General features: G+C 36.4%; 1 protein-coding gene across 4 annotated transcripts in view; it reads left to right on the top strand.

Moving 5' to 3' along the window:
- LOC139138821 (kelch-like protein 38) overlaps positions 1 to 13,329 on the top strand; it is an 87,485-nt gene that overhangs the window by 68,125 nt on the left and 6,031 nt on the right. The gene's annotated exons all lie outside the window — the stretch shown is intronic.

Raw genomic sequence — 13,329 nt, 5'->3', positions numbered from 1 at the left:
TGTCCAATATGAACATGTTATCAATCGTACTATAACCTTTGCGAAAACCTGCCTGATATTCACTCAAAGGGCAGTTCTTTTGAACCCAGTTATTTAAACGGTTATAAATAATAGATGAAAACGTTTTTCCAATTAAAGAAAGAAGTGTGATTCCACGATAATTATTCACGTCATTCCTATCTCCCTTCTTAAACAAAGGGACGATGAGACCTTGAACCCATTCCATCGGAAAATTACCAGAAAGTAATAATTTGTTAAATAACACAACCAAAATCTCCTTAAATCTTCTTGGTGAGTGCTTCAAAATCTCTGCAGGTATTCCGTCACACCCAGGAGCTTTGCCACTTTTAAGATTCGTAATACATGTATCAACTTCTTCAAATGTAATTTCAGCATCTAACAAATCACAATCTACATGGTTACAATCAAATTATCAATATAAGGGAGCCTTCAGTAATTACAGGGGGGGGGGGGGGTGGGCCGGGAATTTCGCGAACACCTGTACCGATAAAATGTGACCCTCCCCCAAATCCTCCTGTCTAAAATGTGACCCTCCCCTTGTCCGACATTCTAAAACTTGACCCTCCCCCCCCCCCCCCAACCATTGCGGTATTCTCCCCGGAATAACTAAAACAGTATCAGCTAATTTACATAACAATTGGTTCAATTGTTATGTTAGGGACAAATTACAGAGGGGAGGGCTGGTGTTTTGGAGGGACAGTCGCAATTTATCACACAAGAATTTTTGAAGAGATATGGTATTTCATACAGTTTAGGGAGGGTCACCATATTTTGTGCAACTATAAGAAGGCAAGATGTAGCTGATTTAGTGCTTCATCCAAAAATATCAAATCATAATACATGGAGTCTATCAGGCAAATTATTGACAATTTACCCCCACAAAACATGCTATATCTGTATTTTATATGTGTTTGATAATGTATTTAAATGTACTTTGCTTGAATAGGGAAGTAAAATGAGCATTTGTGTACAAGAAATTGATTTCTGAATTTCATCTAAAAAGTTGGTTCACTATCCATGGTGTTTATGATGAAATTATGAATAGTTTTTTCCAATACAAAAATAGGTAAATCTTTTCATTTGTGTACTCTTGATTATCGATATTAATTTCTTGATTAGACTAGAGTGGTTACAAGTCTATGGTTGTGTAAGAAATTTGATTTTGGAATTTCACCAAATGTCATTCAATACACTATGCATTGGGGTCTATGATGAAACTATGAATAATTTTTTTCAGTACAAAATTAGATAAATCTGTGCATTTATGCATGCTTGATTATTTAGATTATTTTTCTTGATTAGACTACAGTGGTTACAAGTCTATGGTTGTGCAAGAAATATGATTTCGGAATTTCACCAAAATGTCCATTGACTATGCATTGGGGTCTATGATGAAACTATGAACAATTTTTTTTTCAGTACAAAATTAGATAAATCTGTGCATTTATGCATGGTTTTATTAGTCCCCGCGGACGAAGTCCGGCGGGGACTTATAGATTGGGTCCCGTCCGTGTGCGTCCGTCCGTCCGTCCGTCCGTCATCAACAGTTTCTCAGACACTGCTGAACCAATTTTGTTCAAACTTGGCACAAAGGCATAGCACTATGACCTACAGATGCACATCGATTTATTTTGCAATACGATCCAATATGGCCGCCAGACGGCCATTTTATTACGATTTTTTCATGTACAGAGCCATAACTCACGCATGTTTCAACCGAGTTTATTCAAAGTTGGTACAAGGACAATGACCAATGTCATATATATGCATGTCGATTTTTTTTGTGATACGATCCAATATGGCCGCCAGGCGGCCATTTTGTTTTGATTTTTTCATGTACAGAGCCATAACTCAGGCATATCTCAACCGATTTTATTCAAAGTTTGTACAAGGACATTGACCTATGTCATATATATGCATGTCGATTTGTTTTGTGATACGATCCAATATGGCCGCCAGGCGGCCATTTTGTTTCGATTTCCATGTACAGAGCCATAAGTCAGGCATATCTCAACCGATTTTATTCAAAGTTGGTACAAGGACATTGACCTATGTCATATATATGCATGTCAATTTGTTTTGTGATGCGATCCAATATGGCTGCCAGGCGGCCATTTTGTTTCAATTTTTTCATGTACAGAGCCATAACTCAGGCATATCTCAACCGATTTTATTCAAAGTTGGTACAAGGACATTGACCTATGTCATATATATGCATGTCAATTTGTTTTGTGATACGATCCAATATGGCTGCCAGGCGGCCATTTTGTTTCAATTTTTTCATGTACAGAGCCATAATTCAGGCATATCTCAACCGATTTTATTCAAAGTTGGTACAAGGACATTGACCTATGTCATACATATGCACATTGATTTGTTTTGTGATACGATCCAATATGGCCGCATTGTGGCCATTTTTTTTACGATTTTCCATGTCCTGAACCATAACTCAGACATGTATCAAGCAAATTTATTTAAAGTTGGTACAAGGACATTGACTTATACCGTAGTATACATATGTACTTCAATATAAATATGTACTTTGATTTGTTTCTCGATATGGTCCGATATGGCCACATGGTGGCAATTTTGTTATGGTTTTTTTTCATGTCGAGAGCCATGACTCTGGCAAGTCTCAACTGATTTTATTCAAAGTTTGTAACTGGACATTGACTTATGTCATACATATACATGTTGATTTTTTAAACAGTAAGATCAAATATCGCTGCGTGGCGGCGATCTTGTTACGATTTTCTCATATACTGAGCCATAACTCAGACATATTTCCACCAGTATCATTCAAAGTTGGTACAAGGACATTGACCTATTTCATACATATGCTCGTCAATTTGTTTCATGTCATGTAGCAGTATCATGTCAATTATTGAACTTTCGTAATTAGGCTGATATGTCAAGAAATACTGCATCAAATTTCATGAAACTTTGTACACATGTTAAGCTCACATTGCTTTAACAGTGAAAAAGACATTTATCAGTGTCATTTTAATTAATTTGTAATTGCATATGTAATGAACTTTCCTAATTAGAGTGATATATCCACAAATACAACGTCAAATTTGATGAAACTTGATCCAGATGTTGATCTCAGTGTTGTAAATACTGCATTAAACTTTATGAAATATGGTACCGGTGATAATCTATTAGTGTTAGGATAGTATGAAAAAATGTTTTGCAACATCCTGTCAACTAATTCCCAGTTGACTCATTTAATGACCTTTAGGATAGTGGCCTACATTGGTTTTATGTTTTCATCACCATGGAACTCATTCTTGGCCATTGAGTGCCATCTGTATCAAAGTATTTTTATCACAGGACCTGTAATCAAAGTACCCATTAGCAAGCGGGGACTGTGTCATCAACGATGACTTGTTCACATTATTGTTCTTGATAAGACTAGAGTGGTTACAAGTCTATGGTTGTGCAAGAAATTTGATTTTGGAATTTCACCAAAATGTCGATTAACTATGCATTGGGGTCTATGATGAAACTATGAATAATTTTTTTCAGTACAAAATTAGATAAATCTGTGCATTTATGTATGCTTGATTATTCACATTATTGTTCTTGACAAGACTAGAGTGGTTACAAGTCTATGGTTGTGCAAGAAATTTGATTTTCGAATTTCACCAAAATGTCGATTCACTATGCATTGGGGTCTATGATGAAACTATTTTAATTTTTTTTCAGTACAAAATTAGATAAATCTGTGTATTTATGCATGCTTGACTATTAAGATTATTGTTCTAGATTAGACTAGAGTGGTTACAAGTCTATGGTTGTGTAAGAAATTTGATTTTGGAATCTCACCAAATGTCAATTCACTATGCATGGCAGTCTATAAGTGTATGCGTATTTTGTTGGTGATTTCCTATTCAGGAAATATCACACGGACAATCAAAGTTTGGCCATAATATCAGCTTCTGTCAAAAGTGACCCTCCCCCCAAGATAGGTTTATAAAAAGTGACCCTCCCCCTTGAACTGTTTCTAAAAAGTGACCCTCCCCCAATTCCCCCGGCCCACCCCCTGTAATTACTGAAGGCTCCCTAAGTGTCAAATTCGTCAACAACCCGCTTCACTTCCTCGTAAAATGTACCCGACTCACCATTTTCATCTTCAATATTAAATAGCTTACAAAAGTGATTAAACCAATCTTGACTTGGAATATTTGTTAAGGGACTCGGACTGCTTGTTTTCAGCAATGACCAGAATGTTTTGAATCATGTTGTTCAGCTGAATCAATTAATTTTTTCTTTTCTTTTGTTTCAAAATCTTTCTTTTTTGCTGAAATCAATCTCTGGTATTCAACCTTATGCCTCTTCAAAATCTGTAATGTTTCCATTGATCTTTGGCTCCTAAATTTATTTAACGATCTAGTCGCTTGATTTTTAGCATCCTTACATTCTTGATCATACCATGTTTTTCTACCAGGCTTGTCACCAGAAGGATGTGACACCCCTTTACCCCAATTGAACACTTTTTTCATATCATTTGCAGCTGTGTACAACATTTCAATGATAATATCAATACTACCATGAAAATCATCGTTACCTACACAAGTGAAAAAATTTTCAAACAAAATGTTTGCAGTTTCACAACTCCAAAATCTATTGAAATTCTCACTATAAATATCATTCCATACAATTTTTGTGCTAGATGAAGCACTGATAAAACGAGAAGTTAGAGAATGTTGTCTCACTTTAACAGAAGACGATTTACCTTTGAACCTGAAAATCAGTGGTTGGTGGTCAGAATCGATTCTATACCCGACGAAAAAATCCACGATATCTTTCATTGTTACTGAATTACAAATGAGGTAATCAACAACACTGCTACCTTTACTGGTTATGCAAGTAAAGTCGCCACTGTCATCTAAATATCTACCATTCACAACCTCAAGCCAGATGTTTTACATAATTCTAAAAGGTAATTACCATATTGATTTTTACTATGGTCAACAGATTTTCTCACTAGCAGATCATCTTCCACTGAAAAGACATCATCACATGGGATAAAAGACACATTTTCAAGAGCTACATAATCGATATCGTTTGCAGTTCTGGCATTAAAATCACCACAGATCAAGAAGTGATGGTCTGGGTAGAGTTGGGAATATTTGGCGTAATCATTTTCTAAATATTCAAACAGTGATTCATCAGCATATAATGAAGACCCTGCTGGCGAAAAATAAACAATGCCAACCACAAAACGTAAATCGTCTGTAGTTTTGAATTTTACCCACAATAAATCACACGATAAACTTGGTAGTTTAGAGATGGACAAAACACAATCACAACGATAAAATAATGCAACACCACCAGAAAATCTACCATGATGATGTTTCTTAGGACGGATACTAGAAATGTACTTGTACCCATCCAGTATAAACACATCAGATTCAGTTGCCCATGTCTCGGTAATGCAAACAATTTGAAACTGTTTGAGATACATGATGAAGTCGGGATTTGACCATTTGGATTTAATATTATTTACATTCCAACACACAACATCCACAGTTTTCATTCCACTATGTTCTACATCGTAACACATAGGGCTCTGGGTAGTGTGTCCGCTCTTTTCGTCAGGATTCAACATTGTGGTGTTCGTGTTATTGTTGAGTTGGCCTCGGCCATGTCCCTATCTTTGCTTGAATAATTTCACCTCATCCACTTTGTCGTCGTAGATGTAATCTTCTCCTTCAATTACCAGCTTATCATATCTTAGCGTTGCTCTTTCCCCCTCGTTTATAGCTTCGTTCATCTTTGGCGATAATTTTCTTCTTTTCTCTTTCACCATATCCGAAAAGTCTTCTCCTATTCTTATTCCGGTATCTATTGCGCGTCTTGTCTGCTTCCATACTTTCAGAACTTTCGCTTTATCTTTAAATCGGCTGAATTTCGCTATGATTGGTTGCGGTTTGGCACGAGACGCCGTCAGTCTGTGCACTCTTTCGAATTCCACATTTTCCTCAACTTTTAAAGTGTCTGTGATAAAAGCTTTCACTTTCTCTTCAGACTGTTCCCAGGACTCCTTACTGCTTTGCTCAACACCATAAAATATTAAGTTATCTCTCTTAGATTGACCAACCTGTTTGTCCACTTTAAATTCCATTTTATCCACCTTTTCACTCAACTGCCTATTCTCTACTTCTAGACTGTTGATTCTTTCATGAACTCCTTCCACTTGACCATTCAAAATAAACACGTATTGCTCCATTCCGCTCGCAGATGTTCAACATTACCTGTTATTTGTACTTTGTAAAGTCATATTTCTAAGGCAAGTTTTTAAATTTGGATTAACAGTATCAGTCTAAGCCAACTTGAGTTAATCTAAATCTGGCCAGGTCAATTGCTCCTGCCGAAGAGCACACAAAATGACGATCATGAGAGAGTAGACAAATTGTGAATTCTGGCTAATTGCCATTGTAAAAAACTGAGTGCAGTGACGCACCAAAAATTTGTTTCATAAGTACAAGACATATATGAATTAGATGCTACTCAAAATTGATAATATTGGAAGGTTAAAATATTCCATCAAATAAATGTTTTAATCTCTGAAATTTTGGGTGTAATAATGGCAAATTTGGTTAAAAAATAAATAATTCCATCTAGTCACATATTTTTTCATTTAGTCTTTACTGTTCAAAGTTTTACTTTTGTATTATTTTATGATGTGAATATGAAAATTTAGAAAATTGAACATGGTGACCCTATCTTTTTTCTTTAATATTATTCTCATATGCCAGAAAGTCTCCTGGTCTTCCATGTGTTGCTCTCTGGCCTAATCTTGTGTACAAGTATGTTTCACTGTCATGAGCGTCATTTGACACAAACTCTTCTTCAACTACCATGTACATCAGAGTCAGAGCTATCTCTATCACTGCTCAGGTATGCAGTGACAGTGACACTGCAGTAGCAGGGTAGTATCTGATAGTGACACTGCCCGTAGGCAGTAGCTGTATTAACTTTGACAATTTTGACAATATTTTTGTTCAGTTTATACAACTACGTTCTTGTTCTACTCCCTACAGCATGTTGAACTGTCCAGTATTCAGCTTGCTATCACAGCCTATGTATGTGTACCATGCATTTGTATCACTGACAACTGACTGTCACTGATTAAAATATCACCTAATACATATTTATATATACAGGCTTTGTCGACAAACTAATGTTGTGTGTTTGATTATGCTGTAGGGAGACAGCAAGAAATTGTAGTTGATACATTACATAGAAATATTGCAAACATCAACAGTTGTAGCTTCTGCCCTGTTACTAGGATCGTTTGGTTTATTACGACAAATCACACGCGTTTAGATTTTTTTCGAGATAAAAGTCATGAAATGTGACAAATGGGTCTAGATTTTGTTAAATGATTACTAACATTACAACAATTGGATGACATAAAATGGTATTCAGTTTCATTGAATTACCAGCACAAATTTGGAGTTGGAAGATGTAAAACATGAAAGGGAACCAAAAAATTTTCGAGCCCCCTTACAGGTAGAGCAAAATTTTCAAGCCCCCCTCTACTACCCCAAAATTTTCGAATCCCCCCCCCCTGAATTCCTCCAGCCCCCCAACCATTTTTGTGAACGCAGCCTAATCAGTCCTGATCGAGTACACTGGAAGGTGTAGATTTTACTATAATGCCTGATGTCATGATTGTCAAAGTACTGTAATATTCGAAAATACGGTCATCGAATCTACTTTGTTTAGCCCATGTTGAATTTCGCCCTACTTATGTTGAAATGTTCATCTTTAACCGGGGGGGGGGGGGGGGGGGGGGGGGCATGGAGTGGGGTGGGGTGCTAGAGGATGTTGGTCTTTTTCCGTCTTTTTGTGGTCCCCTTGAAAGTCTTTCAGAAAAAACCGCACCCTCCAGAGAACTCTTTTCTTCTATGTCTTCTACCTTCTACCTATGTCTTCTACACTTCTACCTGGCCTGTATGTGTAAGCATGTAAATGATAAAAATAACTCATTAGAAGTCACACTTTAATGAGAACACTTCTTTGAAGCAAGTAATATGTTTTCATACATGTGATGCTTTAACATTCTATCCAATGTAGAATAAAGAAAATAAGAAAACTAATCATAAATATTAAAATAAGAAATTCAATAAAAACTGTAAAAACTAGAAAAAGATATGTTATGTAAAGCACTGTGCCCCATCCCAAACAGAAAACAGCGTGACATAGATAAAGAAGAAGACATTAACTTAATCAAACATGGGGACTATTGAAATACAAGAAAACACTCTATGTAAACTGTGCCTTGAATATTTTTAAAAAAGTGACAGGCTTACATGTAATTGTGAAACGAGATGTATTGGAAGTACTATTTTCACAATATTCCCGAAAGATTAATATACAAATGTCTCGTCCAAAACTTTTGGACAAATATTTATTTTTGTTTTGTAATGGTAGAACTCTGACGTCATCACGTATTAGTCCTATTTTTCTATTCATTTACTGTGTATTGTATGACAGCTTTGTTAATACCAGTAAATGTTGTGACGTCATCCCCCGATTACTACGTTGCCGACAATGTATCCGATTATCCAGCATTGAGGCCCCAGATGTTTTCTACATCTACAAACTTAAACATAAAACGAATAGTTCTACTTTCACACTGAAATATCTTGCTGTTTTCCATTTTACGAAACAGTTCGCAATGCGTCATTCTAAATCACATAGGCAGCTGTTCCAGTTTGGTCCTAAATATCATGAGCCATCTACGGTAATCTGGAACTTAAATTTTAAGACCATTATGGATGCTGCAGAGTCTTTTGCAAGGAAATGGCAGCTCTTGAAGAAGTTCACGTAGAATGCCTTTCGGACTGGTTAAGTGCTGTCCGAGATAAGGTAAACGCCCGCACTGTACGTCTTCGTGCTTTAAATACAGTCATCAACACGAAATTAGCCTTTTGGTGACCCTGCAGTACGTGCATGCCTATGTGTCGTGCATGGCCCTAAATATCGTGAGCCACCTACGGTAAACCGGAACTTAAATTTTAAGACCATTATGGATGCTGCAGAGTCTTTTGCAAGGAAATGGGCAGCTCTTGAAGAAGTTCACGTAGAATGTCTTTCGGACTGGTTAAGTGCTGTCCGAGATAAGGTAAAAGCCCGCACTGTACGTCTTCGTGCTTCAAATACAGTCATCAACACGAAATTAGCCTTTAGGTGACCCTGCAGTACGCGAATGCCTAGGTGTCGTGCATGATGAATATGTTGTCGTACCTGCAGACAAAACCTCTAAAAACACACACACACGCACATCAATTTCTCAAAATTTTCACAGGATCTAGGACTAAACTGAACTGTTGTGAATTCATCCTTTATTATCACAGAAACATGTTTTAATTTACCTCAGTTCAATGACCATTTTGACAGTTAAACATACCATATTCATGCTTTTCATTAGAAGCTGGCAGCTGGAGAAATGACACAAGAAGGTCACAGATTTTCCGTTCCTGTATATTCATTTTTCTTCAGTCTCTGGCAAACAGAACTGTTTTTCACAAATTGTATTGTCATTGTTTGGTTGTTGAATATTGTGACACAAACACTGATCATGCAAAAAATGTAAAAAAATATTGCAGTGTTCAATGTCATTTTCAAACAGTTTTTTACCAAGTGCAAAATAAACTGAAACTCCTCTCAGATTGCACCATTAAATACATCAATTTCTCAAAATTTCCAATACCCTTGGGGTATTCTAACAGTTTCACTTAGTAAAAAAATTTAAAAAACACCTCTCAGATTGCACCAGACTGCACCATTGCACACATCAATATCTTAAAAATTTCCATGCAAGATAGGGGAAAGCCCCTGTGACACTTTCCCCCTAAGCCTCTCGCGTGTTCTCCCTCTGTACTTTCAAATTCTGCCCGGTCAGATATCCTAGTGAAAACCCTGTCATAATACCCATCCAAAGTAAACAATATACTAAAAGGTTAGATACTGCGTGAGCTATATCTTTATTTTATTGTGACTTTCAATTTCGTTTTGATGGGTTCACCTTTTTGAACCATCATGAGATAACTGATGATAGTCTAGCAGAGTACATCAGGATTTCATGGTCTTTACTGTTGCTGTATTTTGTAAATTTTACAATTACATGTATTGGTATTTAACTTTTCTAAGTGGGGGGATCAGTCAAAATTTCAGAGTTAGAGAGGGGAGTTACTCAAATTCATCATGGTTGGGGGGGGGGGGGTGGCACTCGAAATTCCTGAGTTTCAGGCCGTAAATAATGAAGGCTCCCTTATATACAACGCATTACAAACTTGATGACAAATAAAAAAAAAATTGCACTGCTACTCAATTTGAAAAAAAAAATTGATGCAGCTCTGACAGTAGAAAAAAAAATTGCTGTCACTGTGACATGAAAAAAAAATTTGCTCCCATACCCATTTCCTCCATACATACCCCCCCAAATCAAATGGTTCTCCCCATAGAGGGAGGCATTTGACATTTTTTTAGGGTACTTAGGGGGGATCTGAAAAAAATTTCAATCGAGATTCCCCAGCCCCCCCCCCCCCCCCCCCAATCGTTATTTGTGAACGCAGCATAAACTGATCCGCGTTTAGTGCCCGGTAAATCTCTCAAATATAAAGTACAAATTCACTGATTTAGCAGTTTTTCAGCATTCACAGGCGATTGTCCGTTTTCTGCGTTGAAGTTGTATGCTGGATTGCATAACACATGTATATATGGCGGTAACTCACTGAACTGTCCGTCACATGGTTTTGGCAAGTGTGCATCAAAACGTCAAATTACTGACTGAAAATATATAAGCGGCTTAATAACAGTATTAATAAAGGAGTTCTTACTTCTTTGCAAGACTACTGAAAACTTTGAACAGTTATTCGGCAAACAGACAAGAAATCGGCTGATTTCACTGGAACAGCGTCCGTACAGTGTATAGTGCAGTGTTACAACTGTAAACAGAAATGGCGGCATAGCCAATATTATTAAACAAAAGAATCATACTGTCTGAGCGTGAGGGCGGGCTTCATCTCCCTACATGTCTATTTCTCAGCGTACCATAGAGGCGACATTGGAAAGCTTAATATTTTGCAATATAGAACACTGTAAGAAGCAAAACAAGAAACTAATATTATTGAATATTTCATGCTAACATGACTTGTGTCAGGTTTACTTTGCAATGGATGTCTATTCTGGCTACTGAATTACAGTGACAGTATAAAGCTGTGGCTGACAGTCATTTTAGATTTTTTTTCTGTATATCAAGAAATTTCTGTGTTGATAACAAGAAGACTTTTTTAGGGCTGGCTTTTTCATTATTTTTGCATCATACATCAATTGCAAGGTCTTGTTCTACTTCCAAAAGTATGTTGAAACACCAACTATTTAACTTGTAATTATGGCATCTACATGTGTAAAATAACAATGCTGCTTACACTTATACAGACTGAGTTGAAGCTGATTGCTGTCTACCCGAATGTGCTTTGGGAGTAATTAAAGCAAGTGTGACAAAAAACAGTGATGAAAAATATGAAAAATTACAGCCTATGCCATTTAACATGTTACATGTATTAGTATACAAGAAACTGTAATTGATAAAAACAACAAAATTATAAACAAGTGTCAAAATGTTCTCTTTTTAATATGAATTTGTGCAAATAACAATATAGTAATTTGTATAGCATATCTCATCATTGTCTCATTAATATTAAGAAGTCAAGTTGTCCCTCTGAAGATTATATGAATGTTTCAGCTCATTGACCCTCCTAAGACTAATGATTAACCACTCAGTCTGTTGAAGATGTCCATTTGCATGAATGGTTCTTTACTTCATTCAATAAATAGTTACTGTAGAAATATGCAAGATTTCTTTTCAATCCTTTCCAGTATTCAAAATCAAATTCTATTCTCTCTAAGTGGAATCCATACATAGAAAAAACAAAAAAATCACACCACTTTTTCTCAGCAATTGCCATTTGACCTTGTACCTGGCTATAATATGAGGCAGTGTGTTTTAGTTTTGTTATTCCATTAGCAGATGTCAGGTAAGCTAAATTTGTATGACTTGGCACTAAATCTGAAACTGATATTGGACATTTGCATTCTAATAGACCAATTCCACAGCAATCACATTTCACTACTGTATCACGACTTGCTCCTAGAAAGATACTGGTTTTATCAATGAATAAGCCACACTCAATGAGATGAATATTCTTATGACCTCTTTCTTTCATAATTTTCAAATATTTATCTTTAGCCACTGATTCCATTCGTCTCCCAAATTTGAGTGATAAAATATTTGGATTTAGAGAAACACATCCAAGCAACCGACATACTAAATATTTAGTTTCTATTGATTTTGTTTTGTCAGACATCTGTATTGTGTTAACTTTTGTAAATACAGAATGAAAGTTAGAAGCAGTAATGCGCCCTTTCCTATGTTCAATCCATTTTTTTTTTTCATTTTGTCCAATGGTGCTTGTTCAATTGCTGAAATAATCTGAGTGAAGTATCATTTCATAAGGTGTTGGTGGTAGTGGTGCAGAAATATTATCTGAAAAGGTTTGTTTCAAATTATCAAATGAGGTGTCTCTCTGTGCTGATGTTTCAGAAAAAATCACTGAACCTGGAGATAACATTCTAGCTTTATCAAGGAAAGTGTGAAATGTCATATTAGTAATTGCTTTTTAACTATGCAAGCTCTCATTCAAAACAAGTGATGGCATAATTTCCTTTGTGTTTCAGTGTCACCTTACATTTGGTGCCTAAGTCAATGAACTTTGAACTAAACGCAGAACAAAAGTAAAACTGGGCAGCTAGGCGTTTGCTTATTGCTTACTACTTTGCGTGAAAAAAAATCACGTCTGACATTGTAACTTGTTAAAGAAATTGTGATTGTACAGTTTACCACTTTATCAGGATAACATATTCAATTTTAAGAAACAAACGAAGTTTGTGAACATTTATAACCAGACGGTAGATCAGATAGGAGACGTTTGAAATGACATCAAAACAGCGGCCGATTTCGATTGCCCCGGCCGACCGCCATAATAAACAATAGACTCAGACACAGCATACAACACGGACTTCGTGCATAGAAAGTTTCCGGTATCATGCACACTGAGTGACTGTCGATCAAAAATTTGTTACAAAGTCTCTCTCCCTTGCTAGACCCTAACCTAGTCGCGTGTATGTGACCCGTTGCATCTGTTTACAAAGTATGTGCTTCCAGTTGTAGCCCATGCACAGCTTTCTTTCTTAAAGCAGTTAGAAAATTGCTGGGCGTGTCCTCTACTC

Source organism: Ptychodera flava, chromosome 8, assembly GCF_041260155.1.
Source record: "Ptychodera flava strain L36383 chromosome 8, AS_Pfla_20210202, whole genome shotgun sequence".
Taxonomy (NCBI): Eukaryota; Metazoa; Hemichordata; class Enteropneusta; family Ptychoderidae; genus Ptychodera; species Ptychodera flava.
This window is presented reverse-complemented; position numbering and strand designations above follow the sequence as displayed.